The sequence below is a fragment of the Heteronotia binoei genome, unplaced genomic scaffold (genome assembly GCF_032191835.1).
Source record: "Heteronotia binoei isolate CCM8104 ecotype False Entrance Well unplaced genomic scaffold, APGP_CSIRO_Hbin_v1 ptg001309l, whole genome shotgun sequence".
NCBI classification, from domain to species: domain Eukaryota; kingdom Metazoa; phylum Chordata; class Lepidosauria; order Squamata; family Gekkonidae; genus Heteronotia; species Heteronotia binoei.
Genome location: NW_026800234.1, coordinates 82,538 through 104,852, shown reverse-complemented (window position 1 = coordinate 104,852; position 22,315 = coordinate 82,538). Strand labels below are relative to the sequence as shown.

The 22,315-nt window shown below is 47.5% G+C and overlaps 1 protein-coding gene and 2 non-coding genes across 5 annotated transcripts in view; 2 read left to right on the top strand and 1 right to left on the bottom strand.

Moving 5' to 3' along the window:
- Nucleotides 1-22,315, bottom strand: part of FCHSD2 (FCH and double SH3 domains 2) — a 349,063-nt gene that overhangs the window by 265,779 nt on the left and 60,969 nt on the right. The window lies entirely within an intron of this gene.
- On the top strand, nt 17,562-17,630 carry TRNAS-GGA (transfer RNA serine (anticodon GGA)). Its single transcript has one exon. It is a non-coding gene; the product is annotated as a tRNA-Ser (tRNA).
- Nucleotides 17,833-17,904, top strand: TRNAA-GGC (transfer RNA alanine (anticodon GGC)). Its single transcript has one exon. It is a non-coding gene; the product is annotated as a tRNA-Ala (tRNA).

Here is a 22,315-nt window from a genome sequence, read left to right as displayed (position 1 = left end):
AAAATGTGTGAGCTAGCTCACACTAACTCAGCTTAGAGGGAACACTGAAGCCATCTGGAAAGGAAAGGTCCACTGTGCGAGCACCAGTCGTTTTCGACTCTGGAGTGACGATGCTTTCACAACGTTTTCACAGCAGACTTTTTACGGGGTGGTTTGCCCATCGCCTTCCCCAGTCCTCTACGCTTTCCCCCCAGCAAGCTGGGGACTCATTTGACCGACCTCGGAAGGATGGAAGGCTGAGTCAACCTGGAGCCGGCTACCTGAACCCAGCTTCCGCTGGGATCGAACTCAGGTCGTGAGCAGAGGGCTCCGACTGCAGTACTGCAGCTTTACCGCTCTGCGCCACGGGGCTCTTGAACCCACCTGAACGATCTGCTATTAGCAACATACTTTTCTTTTTGTCTCATGATCAATAAGCCAGCATTATTTGCTTACAACTCTTGCATTGTATTGATGTCATCCAAATGCAAAGGGTGGGGGGGGACCCAAAACTTACGACACTTCTAATATTTAACAATGGTTAAATCATGCTGTTACATTTTATTCTTTTATTCGCAAATAATAGCCTAGAGGGGAGAAGAAATGCTGGAAGACAGGCAGGCCTTTAATGTTCGTTCAGGTTTGTATCTTCTCCGGCTGTGATGCTTCCCCCCCAGAACAGACACACACAAAGCTTTTTCTAACCTCGGGACAGTTTCTACAGAAACCCGCTTATGACATCTAGACACGTATTAGAAAAACATCAAGAGAAACAAGGTTTAAAAGAGTCAGATTTCCCTAGTGTAAAGATCCTCTGCTGGGGGCGGGAGGGGGGGGCAGAGCTGCACAGATCTAAAACATTTCCTGTTTTATCTCCAGTAATCTGACACACCGAATTTGTACAATGTCAGGAATTTCAGCGTTAACAGTTTAATTCAAATGGGGAGGGAGCCCTTTTCTTCTGTTGTTCGCTGGCATTCTAGTGGAGAATGTTTGGCATTATATATTAACAAAAGCCTTCTGTAACTCTCATTAAAATCCTGGAAAGGCCTTATTTGCTTCCACGGGGGAAAAAAAAAATAATCCATCTGTTATGCATTAAATGCACGTATTCATAGCTGCTGTTTTATATGGATGTTTTTTGGCATTAGTAAATGCTGCAAAAGGAAGACCGAACGTAGCAAAAACGCATTTTCTCCTGATATTTATCACTGTGCTTGAGGTTGAAGCTGGGTTTTTTTCAAGATATATATTTATATATGTATTTAAAAAAGCTTTGTCCTGTAGGGGTTTATAAATTTAAGCATGGAGCGGAGGGAGCTGACAAAGAGAAATACTAGAACTTGAAGGCATTCAATGAAACTGTTGGGCAGTAAGCTTGAGGGGGGGGGAGGGAAATACTACTTTAAACAAAGAACGATTAAAATGTGGAATTCGCTGCCAGAAAATGTAGTAATGAGAGAGACGGTGGCTCAGTGGCAGAGCATCTGCTTGGTAAGCAGACGGTCCCAGGTTCAAGCCCTGGCACCTCCAACTAAAAAGGCTCCAGGCAAGTAGGCGTGAAGAACCTCAGCTTGAGACCCTGGAGAGCCATGAATGGGGCTGTGGCTCAGTGGCAGAGCATCTTCTTGGTAAGCAGGAGGTCCCGGGTTCAATCCCCGGCATCTCCAACTAAAAAGGGTCCAGGCAAGTAGGCGTGAAAAACCTCAGCTTGAGACCCTGGAGAGACGCAGGGAGGGGATGCGGCTCAGTGGTAGAGCATCTGCTCGGTGAGCAGAAGGTCCCAGGTTCAGTCCCCGGCATCTCCAACTAAGAAGGGTCCAGGCAAGTAGGCGTGAAAAACCTCAGCTTGAGACCCTGGAGAGACGCAGGGAGGGGATGCGGCTCAGTGGTAGAGCATGTGCTCGGTGAGCAGAAGGTCCCAGGTTCAGTCCCCGGCATCTCCAACTAAGAAGGGTCCAGGCAAGTAGGCGTGAAAAACCTCAGCTTGAGACCCTGGAGAGACGCAGGGAGGGGATGCGGCTCAGTGGTAGAGCATGTGCTCGGTGAGCAGAAGGTCCCAGGTTCAGTCCCCGGCATCTCCAACTAAGAAGGGTCCAGGCAAGTAGGCGTGAAAAACCTCAGCTTGAGACCCTGGAGAGACGCAGGGAGGGGATGCGGCTCAGTGGTAGAGCATCTGCTCGGTGAGCAGAAGGTCCCAGGTTCAGTCCCCGGCATCTCCAACTAAGAAGGGTCCAGGCAAGTAGGCATGAAAAACCTCAGCCTGAGACCCTGGAGAGCCATGAATGGGGCTGTGGCTCGGTGGCAGAGCATCTGCTTGGGAAGCAGAAGGTCCCAGGTTCAATCCCTGGCATCTCCAACTAAGAAGGGTCCAGGCAAGTAGGCGTGAAAAACCTCAGCTAGAGCCCCTGCCAGTCTGAGCAGACAATACTGACTTTGATGGACCGAAGGTCTGATTCAGCAGAAGGCAGCTTCATATGTTCATATGATGGGCACAGGCACAGACAGCTTTAAAAGGGGATTAAGAAAGATTAATGGAGGATAAGTCTATCAATGGCTACTAGCAATGGTGGCCGAGGGGAACCTCCATGTTCAGAGGCACTAATCCTCTGAATCCTGGAGCAAGGAGGCAACATCAGGGAAGGCCTCAGCCTCTGTGCCTTGTTGTTGGCCCTCCAGAGGAACGTGTTGGACACTGTGGGAGACAGGAGGTTGGACCAGATGGACCCTCACTGGTATGACCCAGCAGGGCTATTCTGATGTTCTTATGAAGGCCTCGGCCTCTCTGCCCTGTTGCTGGACCTCCAGAGGAACTGGTGGGTCACTGTGTAAGACAGGAGGCCTGGCCAGATGGATCACCGGTTTGATCCAGCAGGGCTGTTCTGATGTTCTTCTCGGGGGAAGGCCTCAGCCTCTCTGCCCTGTTATAGGCCCTCCAGAGGAACTGGTTGGCCACTGTGTGAGACAGGAGGCTGGACTAGATGGACCCATACTGGTCTGATCCAGCAGGGCTCTTTTGATGTTCTCCTCAGGAGAAGGCCTCGGCCTCTCTGCCCTGTTATAGGCCCTTCAGAAGAACTTGTTGGCCACTGTGTGAGACAGGAGGCTGGACTAGATGGACCCTCACTGGTCTGATCCAGCAGGGCTATTCTGATGTTCTTCTCAGGGGAAGGCCTCAGCCTCTGTGCCCTGTTGTTGGCCCTCCAGAGGAACTGGTTGGCCCCTGTGTGAGACAGGAGGCTGGACTAGATGGACCCTCACTGGTCTGATCCAGCAGAGTCTTCTGATGTTCTTCTCAGGGGAATGCCTCAGCCTCTCTGCCCTATTGCTGGCCCTCCAGAGGAACTGGTGGGTCACTGTGTAAGACAGGAGGCTGGACCAAATGGACCACTGGTTTGATCCAGCAGGGCTCTTCTGATGTTCTGTCAGAGGAACTTTAGACAGCCAATGCTTTATAGTGGTTCAAGTACCAGACGAGAATCTGGGAAACACAGGTTTGAATCCCCAATCTGCTGTGGAAGCTAGCTAAGTGACTTTGGGCCAGTCATACACTCTCAGCCTAATCTACTTCGCAGGGCTGTTGTGATGATAAAATGGAGACGAGGAGAACATGGGGAGAAAAATGGGGTATAGATGAAAGTCACTGTTCTACAAGATTAATATAAAATGAGTTCTAGAACCATGAACTTAAGCAAGTATTTAAGAACACAAGTCAGTCCTTTCAGATCTTAGCATGAGTCACGGGTGCATCTGCCCAGATATTATGGCACACATGCAGATGTGCGGCACGGCATCTGGTTCCTGTGAAGGCAACCACGAATATCAAGCTCTACATTCTATGAAGACAATTTCAGAAGGCAGCTGTGTTGGTCTGCAGTGGAAGAGCTAGGTTCGAGTACAGCACCTTCGAGACCAACAAGATTTTCAGGGTGTGGACTTTCGAGTCATCAGAGAGGGACCCCCATTCCTACCTGTACCTGACAAAGAGAGTTTTGACTCTCGAAAGCTTATAACCCCCAAATCTTGCTTCTCCCTAAGATGCAACTAGACTGGACTCTAAAAGCTTCAACTTGCAACACAGGGCTCCAGGGACAAGGCAAACTGCAGGTCCTGTGGGTGGAGTGCCTGTACAACTTTGTATTTCCCCCACCCCACCCCCATTTTTCAGGGGTGGCCAAACCGCAGCTCAGCTCCTGAAACCCCCACTGCCCCATCAGCCAGCTTGGAGAAGGCATTTCTCTTTAAATCACTTTGCTCAAGCCAAGCCAGAATACATTGAAAGTTAAAGCTGCTTTATTTCCACTTCTCTCTCCCTCCTCCCTCTCCCATCTATTTTCCTTCCTTCCTTCCCTCCCTCCCTCAAACATCTGACATTTATTCTACATGGATCTTACATTAAGCAAGTTTGGCTACCCTTGCTCTATATCCTCATAGTCTTCCCTGCTGCCAGACTGGTACGGTTTTTCTGTTTGCTTCCTTCACCCTTCTGTCATCCAAATTACTTGCCAAAAAAGTTTTAAAAGACTTCATTTTGTGAACAGAAAAAAAATGTGCCAAGTGAATACAAAATGCCTTTCTGGAGAAAGAATTTGGAATTTCTGCATATTAACAGTTCACATATAGGCCCAAGTCAAGGCAAATTTTTCAGATAACTGTTTTGTACAGTACTCCTCCAAGTTGAGTCTATACCTTGTGACTAATAGCCACTGATGGACCTCTGCTATATATGTTGATCCAATCCCCTCTTGAAGCCATCTATGCATGTAGCTGCCACCACCTCCTGTGGCAGTGAATTCCACGTATTAATCAACCCTTTGTATGAAGAAGGACTTCCTTTTATCAGTTCTAATCCGACTGCTCAGCAATTTCATTGAGTGCCCACGAGTTCTCGTATTGTGAGAAAGGGAGAAAAGTACTTCTTTCTCTACCTTCTCTATCCCATGCATAATCTTGCAAACCTCTATCAAACCCATAGTCGTCCCTTTCTCCAAGCTAAAGAGCCCCAAGCGTTTTAACCTTTCTTCATAGGGAAAGTGTTCCAACCCTTGAATCATTCTAGTTGCCCTTTTCTGGCCTTTTTCCAATGCTGCAATATCTTTTAAGGTGTGGTGACCAGAATTGTACACAGTACTCCAAAAGCGTCACCTCCAACCTCTGTGTACACAGTACTCCAAAAGCGTCACCTCCAACTCTGACCCATAACACTAGAGACCATGGAATGGAAACAGAGAATCCGGATTTCACACCAGCAAATGCTCTGGTAACGCAATGGGCAAGAGAAGATATTAGATGTATATCCCGCCTTATACTCTGAATCTCAGAGTGGTCACAATCTCCCTTACTTTCCCCCCCACACCCTGTGAGGTGGGTGGGACTGAGAGCTCTTGGAGCAGCTGCCCTTTCAAGGACAACTTCTACAAGAGCTCTGGCTGACCCAAGGCCATTCCAGCAGCTGCAAGTGGAGGAGTGGGGAATAAAAACTCGGTTCTCCCAGATAAGAGTCCGCGCACTTAACCACTACATCAAACTGGCTCTCAATGTGCAAGAGGACAGCTAGACCAGCACCTTTAGAGACCAGCGAGACTTCCGGGGAATAAACATCCGTGTGCGTATATCTGAAAAAGTGTGCATGCGCACAAAAGCTTCTATCTTGAATAAAACATTGTTGGTCTTAATGGTGCCCCTAGACTCAAGCGTTGTTCTAATGCTCCCTTTCTCACACATCTCAGGAAGGAGGCTTTGAGTCTTGAAAAAGCGTAACTAAGGAAAAAAAATCATGATTGGTCTTTAAACTGCTACTGGATTTGACTCTTGGCCTTCTACTCACACAACTACCCTTCTGGAACGTCTGCAAGAACAAGCCAATGTACAAGACCCCAAGAGCTCCCGGTGACAGTGTGTGGAACTAAGTAAGCTGCCTGACCTCTAAAACCAGGGCTTTTTTTTGGAGCAGGAGCTCCTTTGCCTATTAGGCCACACACCCGATGTAGCAAATTCTCCTGGAGCTTTCAGGGCTCTTCTTACAGAGCCTACCGTAAGCTCTCGGAGGATTGGCTACATCAAGGGAGATGTGGCCTAATATGCAAAGGAGCTTCTGCTAGAATTCCACCCCTGGGCCACACACCCCTGATGCAGCCAGTCCTACGAGAGCTTACAGGGCTCTTTGTACAGGGCCTACTGTAAGCTCCAGGAAGATTGGCTGCATCAGGGGGGGGGGGGGGGTGGCCTAATATGCAAAGGAGCTTCTGCTAGAATTCCACCCCTGGGCCACACACCCCTGATGCAGCCAGTCCTACGAGAGCTTACAGGGCTCTTTGTACAGGGCCTACTGTAAGCTCCAGGAAGATTGGCTGCATCAGGGGGGGTGTGGCCTAATATGCAAAGGCGCTTCTGCTAGAATCCCACCCCTGGGCCACACCTCCCTGATGTAGCCAGTCCTCCTGAAGCTTACAGGGCTCTTAGTCCAGGGCCTACTGTAAGATCCAGGAGGATTGGCTACATCAAGGGAGTGTGGCCTAATATGCAAAGGAGTTCCTGCTACAAAAAAAGCCCTGTCTAAAACAGTGTACATTATTAGGTACAGTAAGCAGCAACTCAGACGCGTGGGAGACGCTTGCGTGCCCACATTCATCCCAACTCCAACGCCCGTATTAATAGGTGATAGGAAGATCATAAAAACTGTTCCCATTGGTTGACTTCCTACTGTGCAATCAAATCTTGACTGCTTTGCTCGCTGGGACAAGAGCTCTTGTAGGCGCCACCCTACAAATGGGCAAAACCAACAACTGTGGCCGTCACCTTGTGGAACGGCCTAGCCAAAGAAGCCCGGAAGGCTCCCGCTCTCCTAGCTTTTGGCTCACTATGCAAAACCGAATGATTCAAGAAGGCTTCCCTGCGCAGGCAGTAGGGGGACGCCATACAAAACGATTCACAAAGCTCCCGCTCTCCTAGCTTTTGGCTCACTATGCAAAACCGAATGATTCAAGAAGGCTTCCCTGCGCAGGCAGTAGGGGGACGCCATACAAAACGATTCACAAAGCTATCCGGAGAAATTAATGGGGAGTGTGGTCTATACTACTGTGTGATGGTTGGCTTTAGGTTGGATCCTGCTGTGGAATCCTGCATCATTTAATGCAGGGAGGTCGGACTCATTTGTGAGGAGGAGGAGGAGAACTGCAGATTTATACCCCGCCCTTCTCCCTGAATCAGAGACTCAGAGCGGCTTACAATATCCTATGTCTTCTTCCCCCACAACAGACACCCTGTGAGGTGGGTGGGGCTGAGAGAGCTCTCACAGCAGCTGCCCTTTCAAGGACAACTCTGCGAGAGCTATGCCTGACCCAAGGCCATTCCAGCAGGTGCAAGTGGAGGAGTGGAGAATCAAACCCGGTTCTCCCGGATAAGAGTCCGCACACTTCACCACTACACCAAACTGGGCCAGATCTGACATAAATGAGACCTTGTCGGGCTGGGCCATGTGTGTCATAAAATGTAACGTCAGGTAGTGGCAATATAAACTTTATAAATCTTGAGTATGCTGTTCAGGTGTGTATCTGTAAGTTGCAAACTTACTGTTGATTTATTGACATTCATTACAGAAATCTCATGGTCAATGCTTTGCGCCTAAGACCCTGGGGAAAACATGAAATGCCTGGGCATTGCGAGCTTTTGTGCATAAGTTGCTTCATGGGCTGGTCAGCCAATGGAGAAAACAGAGGCTTTCCTCTGTAGCTCCTATGTGATTGAGCGATCCTGCCAAAGCAAGCTGTGACACAAAAAGAAGCAAGAGAGGGAGAAGGAAGCAGATGACAGAGTTGCTCGAGGGTCTGACAGGAGCCCTCTGGGGCCTGTTCCGGCCCACCGTCTGCACATCTGACACTCATGATTTAATGTGTCATGTTAATACTTATGCTTAGTTTCAGTTCTGTTTTTGCATATTCTTGGTTGGTTGGAGAACCCAAATCCTATTTCACCGTTTCTTGAACATTCCATCCTGTATGGATTTATTCCGTATCAACTGCCTTGAATCCCAGTGAGAATAGCAGATTATAAATAACAAAAAAATTAAAATAAATTAAATAAAAGTTGACGTATTCGCCCTTCAATTCCATTTGAGTTTCTCGCCTTTTCCAGATCCAAAGAACAGAGTGGGAAAGGAGAGGAGAAATAAATGGGGTGGGGAAAACCAGTCTCAATGAACTGAAAAGCAAGGAAACTGTACTGCTCGATGAAGATATCTTCTCTGCGCTGTGGGGTGATGTATAAAGATATACAATGCAAACAGCTTGTGACTGTACGCTCGGGGAACTCCAGGGCTGCGGAGACAGGAACGCGTTAGTTCCTTCAGCCTTTCACACAGAAGGAACAAGTACTGCAAAGTCTGGCTTTCAAAGGAGTTCCTTTTTCTCCCCAGAAGGAAGCAAATTACCAAAGCAAACATCTCAAAGCCATTTAAAGCCCTTCCTTTTGCTTGACAGGTCACTGAGTGGCTCTGTTTCAGAGGCATCTTTAATAAAACCTCTCAGGGGAGAGCAAAGCCGTAAACTGGGAGTGGAGAGCGCCATCAAATCACAACCAGCTTAAGATGACCCCCTCCGAGGGTTTCCAAGGCCAGGGAGGCAGGGGTGGTTTGCCTTAGCTTGCCTCTGCGTAGCGCCCTGGACTTCTTCGGTGGTCTCCCACCCAAGTAGGAACTACGTCTGGCCCTGCTTAGGTTCCGAGATCTGATGTGATTGGGCTAACCTGGGCCATTCATGTGACTGGGCTAACTAAAAAGGTGCAACCACCAGTCGTTTCCAAATCTGGGGTGACGTCGCATCATGACGTCTTCGTGGCAGACTTTTTACAGGGTGGTTTGCCACTGCCTTCCCCAGACATCTACGCTTTACCCCCCAGCAAGCTGGGCGCTCATTTGACCGACCTCGGAAGGATGGAGGGCTGAGTCAACCTTCAGCTGGCTACCTGAACCCAGCTTCCGCCGGGGATCGAACTCAGGTCGTGAGCAGAGCTTAGGACTGCAGTATTGCAGCTTTAACACTCTGCGCCATGGGGCTCCTCAGAAATTAGAGCATCTGGTTCCTTTTACAGATACCTGAAAAACATCCTATCCTAGCAAAACTCAAAAGGCTGGTTGCAACAGCAGTTAAAGGGCCGCAAAAGTAAACTGTGCTCTGTGAGCCCCACGAACCTTTAAAACAAAACCCTTATGTACTTAAACAGCTTTTTTGCTGCACTCTTTTTATTTCTGACAAGGCACCGGGAGAGGAAAGGCAAGGAGTTAAGTGTGATTAAGGCTTCTGTTTTAATGGTTCTCAGAAGATCGTGAAGGCTCCATTTAAATCTGTAAACCAATCAGCATCATCTGCTTTCATCCTCCCCCTCAGATCTCATATGTAAGGATAATTGAAATCCAACACAATATCAGACTGCAGCTGAAGTTTTCTAACACCAGTGATGGAGAGGTGGCTTAACAGGGTGGCGTTTTCATGAAAGTGATTTCCCTTTCAGCGCAACATGCGGTGCAGGAGTGAGAAGGCACAACATCCATACATATATATCCCATAGCTCTGCTCTGCTGGCTGCTACCCCTATACCCTTCCCCCTCACCCCGAGCTGTGTTCATGCAAATGCAAAGAGGCTATGACAATTGCCACATCCCAGATCCAGAATATGCAGGGAAATCCCCATGAGGATATGCTGCCGCTGTGAAAAAAGAACTGGCGACACGGAAAGAGGTAGAAACAACCAAAAGAGCCAGTTTGGTGTAGTGGTTAAGAAGATGATGATGATATTGGATTTATATCCCGCCCTCCACTCCGAAGAGTCTCAGAGCGGCTCACAATCTCCTTTCCCTTCCTCCCCCACAACAAACACCCTGTGAGGTAGATGAAGATATTGGATTTATATCCCGCCCTCCACTCCGAAGAGTCTCAGAGCAGCTCACAATCGCCTTTACCTATCCCCCCCTCAACAGACACCCTGTGAAGTAGATGAAGATATTGGATTTATATCCCGTCCTCCACTCCGAAGAGTCTCAGAGCGGCTCACAATCGCCTTTACCTTCCTCCCCCACAACAGACACCCTGTGAGGTAGATGAAGATATTGGTTTTATATCCCGCCCTCCACTCCGAAGAGTCTCAGAGCGGCTGACAATCTCCTTTCCCTTCCTCCCCCACAACAGACACCATGTGAGGTAGATGAAGATATTGGATTTATATCCCACACTCCACTCCGAAGAGTCTCAGAGCGGCTCACAATCTCCTTTACCTTCCCCCCCTCAACAGACACTCTGTGAGGTAGATGAAGATATTGGATTTCTATCCCACCCTCCACTCCGAAGAGTCTAAGAGCGGCTCACAATTTCCTTTACCTTCCCCCCCTCAACAGACACCCTGTGAGGTGGGTGGGGCTGAGAGGGCTCTCACAGCAGCTGCCCTTTCAAGGACAACCTCTGCCAGAGCTATGGCTGACCCAAGGCCATACTAGCAGGTGCAAGTGGAGGAGTGGGGAATCAAACCCGGTTCTCCCAGATAAGAGTCTGCACACTTCACCACTACATTCAACCCCTTCAGTTTGTGCCAGGTTTGATCCCCCACTCCTCCACATGCAACTGCTGGAATGGCCTTGGGGCAGCCATAGCTCTCACAGACCCACCCACCTCACCTTGAAAGGGCAGCTTCTGAGAGAGCTCTCTCAGACCTACCCACCTCACAGGGTGTCTGTTGCGGGGGGAGAAGATATAAGAGATTGTAAGCTGCTCTGAGTCTCTGATTCAGAGAGAAGGGCGGGGATATAAATCTGCAATTCTTCTTCAGTTCTTCTTAAAAATAAGCCATGAACAAATTACTAAATCAATGTGTGATAAATAATAAAAGTACAATGAACTCATAGCAAATTAATAAAGTATATCTTCTAAAGACAATGCTAAATGTAAATTTCATCAATGCAAATTATTTTACTACAATTAAGTGCTTGCACAGAGAGATTAATAATGTTCATACATTTCCAAAGTGCAACAAGAGAGATTAAAGGGTTGGAACACTTTCTCTATGAACAAAGGTTAAAGGTTAAAGCGCTTGGGGCTCTTTACCTTGGAGTAACATCAATTGAGGGGTGACATGATAGAGGTTTACAAGCTTATGCATGAGATAGAGAAGGTAGAGAAAGAAGTACTTTCCTCCCTTTCTCACCATACAAGAACTCGTGGACATACAATGAAATTACTGAGCAGTGGGGTTAGAACGGATAAAGGGAAGTCCTTCTTCACCCAAAGGGTGGTTAACATGTGGAATTCACTGCCACAGGAGGTGGTGGCAGCTACAAGCATAGATGGCTTCAATAGGTGATTGGATCAACATATGAAGCAGAGGTTCGTCAGTGGCTATTAGCCACAAGATACAGATGGACCTCTCTGTCTGAAGCAGTGATGCTCTGTATTCTTGATGCTTGGAGGAAGCAACAGTGGGAGGGCTTCTAGTGTCCTGGCCCCACTGGTGGACCTCCTGATGGCACCTGGTTTTGTGGCCACTGTGTGTCACAGAGTGTTGGACTGGATGGGCCACTGGCCTGATCCAACATGGCTTCTCTTACGTTCTTATGTAACAACGAATCAGTGGAGATCATCTCGAAAACCACCTAAATGGAACTTGCTAGCTTTGTAGTCCATTGACTGTTTTTAATAGTCCATGTGTTTTGCAGATTATTATTACACGTATGGGTTATTTTTAGCTATGGAACAAGAAGAAAGTGGAACAATATTCAACCCCTCCATGAAAAAGGTCCTGAAATGGACTCAGGCTGATAACAGCTCTCTGGGGTCTCAGGCAGAGGTCTTTCCCATCACCTCCTGCCTGGCCCTTTTAGCTGAAGATGCCAGGGATTGAACCTGGAACCTTCTGCATGCTGAGCAGATGCTCTACCACAGAGCCACAGCCTTTCCCCACAGCAAAAGTCTTTCACATCATCAATTGCCTGGTTATTTTTAACTGGAGATGCCGGGGACTGAACCTGGGACCTTCTGATGCAAAGAGGAGAATCTTTCACTAAGCCACCGCCCCTCCCAGTTCCTAGATGGAGTTCCCCTTATACCAATTCTATGGACTTTATACAGTTAATCGGGACCCGCAAGGCCCTTGTGCTTACTACCCTGAGCCCCAGAAATCAAGGATCAGTAGACATGTCACATGACTACACCATTCCCGTGGACAATCAACATTCTTTTTTCCTTGATGACTTCTGGCTTTTCCCTGCAACTCTACCATGACATCCAACGAAAGCAAATGTGAAAAGACACTTCTGTCTCATTTATGGTTCCAAGACCAATAAACTCTGTAAATATATAACAACCTTTGCCAGGTTGTGGAAGCTTTTGCAGATCTGTAACCCTGCTAGGTAATACGCCTCTATCTGTTTTTCACAGCAGGTGATTTTACCAATGACTGAAAAGTCACAAAACTGAACTCTCCCCCCCCCCCCCCCGCACCGAACACAAACGGTCATCAGAATGAAAGCTTTCATTCCGAATGAAAAGCTTACATTCTGAATAAAACTTTGTTGGCCTTAAAGGGGACACTTGACTCCTACTTTGTCCTACTGCTTCAGACCAACACAGCTGCCCGCTTGGATCTAGATACAAATAGTCATCCTAGCTTTCAGACAATTAAGGTTTTCCTTTAAAGCTTTCCAGGAGAAATTCAACAGCTATTTTCAAGAGTTCCATCCAGAAGTAAAACTTGTCCAAGGGTTTGCAACCTTCCACTGCAACAGGACCAGTAAGGTCTCCACCTGTCCTGACCTCATCAGATCTCAAAAGCTTGAGCAAGGTCAGCCCTGGTTACTACTTGGGTGGGAGACCACCAAAGAAATCCAGGGTAGCTTCATAGAGGAAGGCAATGGCTAATCACCTCTGAACATATGTCACCTTGAAATCCTTATGGGATAGCCATAAGTCAGCTGTGACTTGAGGACATCTTCTCTGTGCTTCCTAAAAAAAAGAAATCTTTCAAGGGCTTCCTTTTTTTCTTCAGCACAACTGGCCCAATAAAAAGGTATCCGGATGCGTAGCTCCATGTCATAACACCTCTGTTCAAACACAAAACATGAATGGCATGCCCCGCACATGTCTGATGTCCCAGAATCTGGAACAGATTTAGGAACATCCCAGAATGCTTTCCAATGCAACAGTGCAGTGATGAATGCCATATATATATGTAGCAGGACAAAGAACACAAGAGAAGCCATGTTGGATCAGGTCAATGGCCCATCCAGTCCAACACTCAGTGTCACACAGTGACCAAAAAAACCATGTGCCATCAGGAGGTCCACCACTGGGGCTAGGACACTGGAAGCCCTCATACTGTTCTGCCCCCCAAGTACCAAGAAGACAGAGCATCACTGCCCCAGACATAAGAACATAAGAGAAGCCGTGTTGGATCAGGCCAATGGCCCATCCAGTCCAACACTCTGTGTCACATAAGAGAAGCCATGTTAGATTAGGCCAATGGCTCATCCAGTCCAACACTCTGTGTCACATAAGAACATAAGAGAAGCCCTGTTGGATCAAGCCAGTGGCCCATTCAGTCCAACACTCTGTGTCACGTAAGAACATAAGAGAAGCCATGTTGGATCAGGCCAATGGCTCATCCAGTCCAACACTCTGTGTCACATAAGAATATAAGAGAAGCCATGTTGGATCAGGCCAGTGGCCCCTCCAGTCCAACACTCTGTGTCACATAAGAGAAGCCATGTTGGATTAGGCCAATGGCTCATCCAATCCAACACTCTGTGTCACATAAGAACATAAGAGAAGCCATGTTGCATCAGGCCAATGGCCCATCCAGTCCAACACTCTGTGTCACACAGTGGCCAAAAAAAAGGAGGTTCACAAGTGGGGCTAAAAGCCCTTTCACTTTGCCCCCCCCCAAGCACCAAGAATACAGAGCATCACTGCCCCAGACAGTTCCAATAATATGCTGTGGCTAATAGCCATCGATGGACCTCTGCTCCATATTTTTATCCAAACCCCTCTTGAAGCTGGCTATGCTTGTATCCACCACCAAAGACACAGTTCTGCAAACTTCTGGACACCACACCTCCCCCCCCCCAAAAAAAAGCTGGGAGAACAGGAAAAAGGTGCCAATAAGGGCAACTGCAATGATAAAAGGGAATGGAACACCTTCCCTATGAATAAAGGTTAAAGAGATTAGGGCTCTTAAGTTTAGAGAAACAACATGATAGAGGTTTACAAATATGTGTGGGATAGAGAAGGTAGAGAAAGAAGTCCTTTCTCCTTTCTTCACAATACAAGAACTCGTGTGCACTTAATGAAATTAATAAGCAGTAGGCTCAGAACAGATCAAAGGAAGTCCTTCACTCAAAAAGTCATTAACACTTGGAATGCACCGCTGCAGGAAGCTGTGGGGGCTACAAGCATAGAGAGCTTCAACAGGGGACTGGATAAACATACAGAACAGAGGTCCATGAGAGGCTATTAGCCACAAGGTACAGACGGAAAACTTTATCTGGGGCAGTGATGCTCTGTATTCCTGGTGCTTGGGGGTACCAGGAGGAGGGCTTCTGGCCCTGCTGATGGACCTCCTGATGGCACCTGGGTTTTAGCCACTGTTTAACAGAGTGTTGGACTGGAGATGCCACTGGCCTGATCCAACACGGCTTGTCTAATGTTGTTATGTGTGGAGCAGTGATGCTCCATCTTCTTAAGAACATAAGAGAAGCCATGTTAGATCAGGCCAATGGCCCATCCAGTTCAACACTCTGTGTCACACAGTGGCAAAAACATTTTATATATACACACACACTGTGGCTAATAGCCACTGATGGACCTCTGCTCCATATTTTTATCTAAACCCCTCTTGAAGGTGGCTATGCTTGTGGCCGCCACCACCTCCTGTGGCAGTGAATTCCACATGTTAATCACCCTTTGGGTGAAGAAGCACTTCCTTTTATCCGTTTTAACCTGTCTGCTCAGCAATTTCATTCTTGGTGCTTGGGGGACAATAGCGGGAGAGCTTCTGGAGTTCTGGCCCTGCTGGTGGACCTCCTTATGGCACCTGGGTTTTGGCCACTGTTTGGCACAGTTTTGGACTGCGTGGGCCACTGGCCTAATCCAACATGGCTTCCCTCATTTTCTTATGAGCGGATCCTTAAATTCGCCCCTGACATTTTTACCAGTGTACCTTATTGGAATGAATAAAATGTATATATATAAAAAAACGGAGTTAGGTGCATATGTTTCAACAGGTACATGCAGGCCATTTGTAAGTCTTTGCAGACACTAACGAACTTGGCTTCTCACCAAGGCTCGTCAGCCGGCGTTATTTAATCATGAATACAGCAATATCTGGCAAGGATCTTCTCCCCCGACTACATCTTTAAGACTGAGGAAACTACATGGGAACTTTGGCTCATGTTTATTCAAGGTTAGCAGTGTGTGGAACACACAAACCCTGGGGCTCCAAGAACAGAAGGCATTTTTAAAAAAAAAAAAACAGCCTGGGGGACTTTTATAGTTGTTTCCCAACCATCTCGCAAATGGTCTTCTCAATGCTTAAATCTGACTGTAGAAAATGTCCCTGTTCTGAGATGCTAATAGAGGTTTCCTTCTGGGTGCATTCTTCCCGCTATGTGGGTATTTATCTTCATCACATAACATTTGAGAGTTCTCTTCTTTTTGTTTCCACCTGTTTCCAAAAGACATGCACACTCTCTTCACACATTTTAACGATCTGCTTTATCATTAATCAGAAGACAAAACAGGCCTCTTATACTGTGGTTCAGCATGAAGTTCATCGATCACTGTTACTTATGAGGGCTGTATACAGCCATGTTGCACAGGTGGTGTTCAACAATTAAAGCATCGTGAAGTTGTTTGTTGTTGTTGTTGTTCAGTCGCACAGTCGAGTCCGACTCTTTGCGACCCCATGGACAAATCACACCAGGCCCACCTGTCTTCTACCATCCTCCAAAGTCTGCTCAAATTCATGTTCGTTACATCAATAACGCTGTCCAGCCATCTCATCTTTTGCCGTCCCCTTCTTCTTTGGCCTTCTGTCTTTCCCAGCATCAGGGTTTTCTCCAGGCACTGCTGCTGAAGACGCAGCTGCGCTGGGCAGGGCATATTTCTAGGATGGAAAACCACCGCCTTCCCAAGATTGCCCTGTATGGCGAACTCTCCACCGGCCATCGAAATAGAGGGGCACCAAAGAAGAGGTACAAGGACTCCTTGAAGAAATCCCTTGGCACCTGTCGCATCAACCATCACCAGTGGTCTGACCTAGCCTCAGATCGCAAAGCATGGAGACACACCATCCACCAGGCTGTCTCTTCCTTTGAGAACGCACGCATAGCTGGTCTTGAGGACAAAAGGAGATTGAGGAAGAATCGCACTGCTACAGCACCAACCCTAAATCAGACTTTTCCCTGCAGCCACTGTGGCCGGACCTGCCTGTCCCGCATTGGTCTTGTCAGCCACCAGCGAGCCTGCAGCAGACGTGGACTATTGCCCCCTTCTTAAATCTTCGTTCGCGAAGCCAAGCCGAGAGAGAGGCTTTCTTCTCATTGGGTGGCCAAAGTATTTGAGCTTCAGCTTCAGCATCTGACCTTCCAGGAAACGGTCTGGGTTGATTTCCCTTAGGACTGGCTGACTGGATCTTCTTGCAGTCCAAGGGACTCTCAAGAGTCTTCTCCAGTGAGTGCTCCCTTCTCATTGGGTGGCCAAAGTATTTGAGCTTCAGCTTCAGCATCTGACCTTCCAGGAAACAGTCTGGGTTGATTTCCCTTAGGACTGGCTGATGTGATCTTTCTGCAGTCCAGGGGACTCTCAAGAGTCTTCTCCAGGGAGTGCTCCCTTCTCATTTGGTGGCCAAAATATTTGAGCTTCAGTTTCAGCATCTGACCTTCCAGGGAACAGTCTGGGTTGATTTCCCTTAGGACTGGCTGATGTGATCTTTCTGCAGTCCAAGGGACTTCTCCAGTGAGTGCTCCCTTCTCATTGGGTGGCCAAAGTATTTGAGCTTCAGCTTCAGCATCTGACCTTCCAGGAAACAGTCTGGGTTGATTTCCCTGAGGACTGACTGATTGGATCTTCTTGCAGTCCAAGGTCCAAACTTCAAAGTTGTACTTTAGTTTATAGTTTTATACTGGAATCAACCGAATGGCTTTTCGATTTCAGCACAGTATGCACAGCCTAACATTTTGCATGAAGAAACTGGGCGCCATTGTCTACAGATCTGACAAAGACAGCTGTGCTTCCTAAAAGCTTATGCTACAATAAATTTGTTAGCTTTAAAGGTGCTACTGGACTTTTTACTATTTCATATGTAAGGTTTCAAAACTACAACTCACTGTCCTGAACACAAGACATTCACCTCCTATTATGCAGAAATTATTATCATGTAACTCAGGGTGCCCCAACTTTTTGAGGAGGGACGGTGGCTCAGAGGTAGAGCATCTGTTTGGTAAGCAGAAGGTCCCAGGTTCAATCCCTGGCATCTCCAAATAAAAAGGGTCCAGGCAAGTAGGCATGAATAACCTCAGCTGGAGACCCAGGAGAGCCATGAATGAGGCTGTGGCTCAGTGGTAGAGCATCTGCTTGGAAAGCAGAAGGTCCCAGGTTCAATCCCTGGCATCTCCAACTAAAAATGCTCCAGGCAAGTAGGTGTGAAAAACCTTAGCTTGAGACCCTGGAGAGCCATGAATGGGGCTGTGGCTCAGTGGTAGAGCATCTGCTTGGCAAGAAGAAGGTCCCAGGTTCAATCCCCAGCATCTCCAACTAAAAAGGGTCCAGGCAAGTAGGCATGAATAACCTCAGGTGGAGACCCAGGAGAGCCATGAATGGGGCTGTGGCTCAGTGGTAGAGCATCTGCTTGGCAAGCAGAAGGTTCCAGGTTCAATCCCTGGCATCTCCAACTAAAAAGGGTCCAGGCAAGTAGGCGTGAATAACCTCAGCTGGAAACCCAGGAGAGCGATGAATGGGGCTGTGGCTCAGTGGTAGAGCATCTGCTTGGTAAGCAGAAAGTCCCAGGTTCAATCCCTGGCATCTCCAACTAAAAAGGGTCCAGGCAAATAGGCGTGAAAAACCTCAGCTTGAGACCCTGGAGAGCTGCTGCCAGTCTGAGTAGACAATACTGACTTCGATGGACTGAGAGTCTGATTCAGTATAAAGCAGCTTCATATGTTCACCTTTGGAATTCTGACACAGTATAGTAGGTGGAGCTGTAAAATGGCTGCTCCAGGAGGTGGCGCCAGGCACAAAATGGTGGCCCCAGCTTACCTACACTCACACAGTGGATATTCTCGAGCTGTGGTACCACCTGCTGACAAAGCAATATTTTTTAAAAATCTGCACAATCGTTTCTCCATTGCCACATCAGAAGCCTTGCTGGGCCAAAGGCCCCACCTGGCTTTCCAAAAACACTTGGTGGGTGCCAAGAAAGGTGTTGGCAGGTACCATGCACCCATGGGAACCCTGTTGAGGACTCCTAGGTATCTTGCACTTGAAAGAGCAACAAGCACACTACGGATGAGAGCCAGTTTGGTACAGTGGTTTAAGTGTGTGGACTCTTATCTGGGAGAACCGGGTTTGATTCCCCACTCCTCCGCTTGCAGCTGCTGGAATGGCCTTGGGTCAGCCAGAGCTCTCCTGGAAAGGGCAGCTTCTATGAGAGGTCTTTCAGCCCCAGCCACCTCACAGGGTGTCTGTTGTGGGGGAAGAAGATAAAGGAGATCATAAGCCACTCTGAGACTCTGATTCAGAGAGAAGGGTAGGATATAAATCCATAATCACCATCATCTTCTTTTCTTCTTCTCTCCTTCTTCTTCTCTTCTCCTTCTTCTTTTGCCACCTTCTGGGCATGGAGCACGGGTCACTGGGGATGTGTGGGAGGGAGGTATTTGTGAATTCCCTGCATTGTGCAGAGGCTAGATGACCCTAGATGTCCCTTCAAACTCTATGACTGGACTAGATGACCCTAGATGGCCCTTCCAATTCTTATGATTTTACGATCCTAAGTACACAAGACTGCTCTGCTAGCTGCCATGTTAAACTGCTTTATCTACAGCTTCGTTGCTTTATTACTTTAACTGTCTACAGAGACACATTTGAAACTGCGTACAAAATCATTCCCCCGCCCCCTTCTTACAAAACCCTGGGAGGTAGGTTGGCTGAGAAAATGAGCAGAGCAAGGTCACCCGGCTGCTGTTTCCATAGAAAACTGGGCTTCAAACTCCGGCCTCAAAGATCCTACTCTGACACTAACCACTTTGTTGTTGTTGTTCAGTCGCACAGTCAAGTCCAACTCTTTAGGGCCCCATGGACAAAATCACGCCAGGCCCTCCTGTCTTCCACCATCCTCCAACGTCCGCTCAAATTCGTGTTAGTTATATCAGTGATGCTGTCCAGCCATCTCTTCTTTTGCCATCCCCTTCTTTTGCCTTTTGTCTTTCCCAGCATCAGGGTCTTCTCCAGGGAGTGCTCCCTTCTCAGTTGGTGGCCAAAGTCTTTGAGTTTCAGCTTCAGCATCTGACCTTCCCGGGAACAGTCAGGGTTGATTTCCCTTAGGACTGACTGATTGGATCTTCTTGCAGTCCAAGGGACTCGCAAGAGTCTTCTCCAGTGAGTGCTCCCTTCTCATTTGGGGGCCAAAGTCTTTGAGCTTCAACTTCAGCATCTGACCTTCCAGGGAACAGTCAGGGTTGATTTCCCTTAGGACTGACTGATTGGCTCTTCTTGCAGTCCAAGGTCCAAACTTCGTAAGAACATAAGAGAAGCCATGTCTTCTCCAGCACCACAGCTCAAAAGCATCTATTCTTCTGCGCTCGGCCTTCCTTATGGTCCAACTCTCACAACCATACTGGGAATACCATCGTTTTGACTACACAGACTTTTGTTGGCAGGGGGATGTCTCTACTTTTTTATTGTACTGCCCAGGCTCGCCATAGCTGTCCTCCCAAGGAGCAAAGGTCTTTTCATTTCATTATGTGCACATAGAGTACTGTAGTGGTTAGTGGACACACACAGATCCTACAGTCTAAAGTGACGATCCCGGCTTTCATGTGCTCTTAAGATATACGCGCAAAATTCTGGTACGTGAGAAGGGTGCTATCTGCTTTATCATTAATCAGAAGATAAAACAGGTTCTTTACACTGTAGCTCAAGGTGAAGTTCATCAAGACCATCCTTTTTAGGTTGGCCTTTGCGGACTGCTGATTAAAGATTGCCGAAGTGATGGATTCGCCTAAGTGATTTAACCGACAGAATAGCGCCAAAAATACCACCGTTATTGTTAAATTATGTTAATTATATTAAATGGGAATTAGAACGCTTTTTAAAGATAATGCTGATTTTAAAGTTTTTGTATAACTATCGTATGGATATGTTGTTAGCCGCCCTGAACCTGCCTAGGCGGGGAGAGCGGGATATAAATAACATTATTATTAGGGTTTGTAGAATCTTTCGGGATCAAGTGCCGTGTTCTACTGGAGAAAGTTTTCCTTCCAGACGTTTCGTTCTCAGCTGCGGAGAACATCCTCAGTGGCGTTGCAGCCGGAGCAGGCGCTCAGACCTTCTTGGCTGCTGCGCATTGCAACAGGTCTGAGCGCCTGCTCCAGCTGCAACGCCACTGAGGATGTTCTCCGCAGCCGAGAACGAAACGTCTGGAAGGAAAACTTTCTCCAGTAGAACACGGCACTTGATCCCGAAAGATTCTATAAACCCTAATGATGTTACCAGCCGTGAAAACCTGAAATCTTTGATAACATTATTATTATTATTATTATTATTATTATTATTATACTCATGAGGGTTGTACACAGGTGGCGTCCAACAAACACAGCATTGTGAAGTTGTACTTTGATTTCCAGCTTTACTGGAATTAACTGAATGGCTTTTCGATTTCAGCATAATATGCCCGGCCTAACGTTTTTGCACGTAGAAGCTGGACGCTATTGCCTACGGATCCTCTCTTTAAAGAGACGCGCGAGTTTCATTTCGAGCCCTGTAAATGCTTAACAGCAAGAACAGAGCATGTGTGAACGCTATCAAGGAAAGAAAGGCCCAGACTACAGTGCGGTGCCAAAACTGTGAACTGCACTCCACGTACAGTAAGAGATTAGAGTGGAGTTGCCACTGGCAACGTAGCATTAAAAAAAAAAAAAACCCACGGGTCTGCGCATCTAGAATTCCCACAACAATAAAAGTAGTAAATTCTGGACTACAATTCTGCTTTCATCAGAAAGACACAGGGGTACGCGAAGGCTTAGAAAAAAAAACTAACATCCCAGACACAAAGGAGTGCCAGGATTGACAGTTATTCCCATGGGGGTGGGGGGTGGAGAAGGTAACCAGACAATTGCTTGCAGTTCGCATCACCCCTTCTTCGTTTTAACAGCGGGAACAATGAGCGCCATAGGGATGCCGCATGCACGTTTTGCCCGGCGTTCGTTAGTAGCGATCGTTCTCATCCAAATGGAATCGAGCTTCCTTTTAATTCTTTCCTCGTGACAAAGCGGGCGTGGAAGTTAACGGAGCAATTTTTTACAAAATCAATCGTTCTTGGAACGTGCGAGACAAAAAAAAAAGGGGGGGGCAGACAAAAGGCCAGAACTCTCCCGCACAGGAAAAAAATAAAACGCCGACACAACAATCTCCGGTTTTGCCTTCCTGCGCTTGGTTGTGTGTCACCAGATCAACCCAACGCTGGCTCGATGCCTGGATTCCAAAGTCGATTTCCTAGTGCTACCTGAGCCCTATCTATGTGCTTGAGAAACTGCTACCTCCCTGCCTGTATATTAAAGCAAAAAAGGTAAAGGTAGTCCCCTGTGCAAGCACCAGTCGTTTACGACTCTGGGGTGATGTCGCATCACGACGTTTTCACGGCAGACTTTTTACAGGGTGGTTTGCCATTGCCTTCCCCAGTCATCCACGTTTCCCCCCCAGCAAGCTGGGTGCTGATTTTACCGACCTGGGAAGGATGGAAGGCTAAGTCAACCTGGAGCCGGCTACCTGAACCCAGCTTCCGCCGGGATCGAACTCAGGTCATGAGCAGAGAGCTCGGACTGCAGTAATGCAGCTTTACCACTCTGTGCCACGGGGCTCTTATGACTCTATATTGCCATCACTTTTTACAGAAAAGTAAGTACAGCCATTTGATGCTCACTGGGTGGCCGATGTGTCCTGCATTCTCTTGATACTCCCCCCCCACCCCCCGGCAAATTCTGGGAGTTGAACGTCCAGCAACCTCCACAAATTGTATGTATTTGGCGGAGCTAAGCATTCAGTGAGAGAATTAATAAATTAATTAATAAATAAATTAATAAATG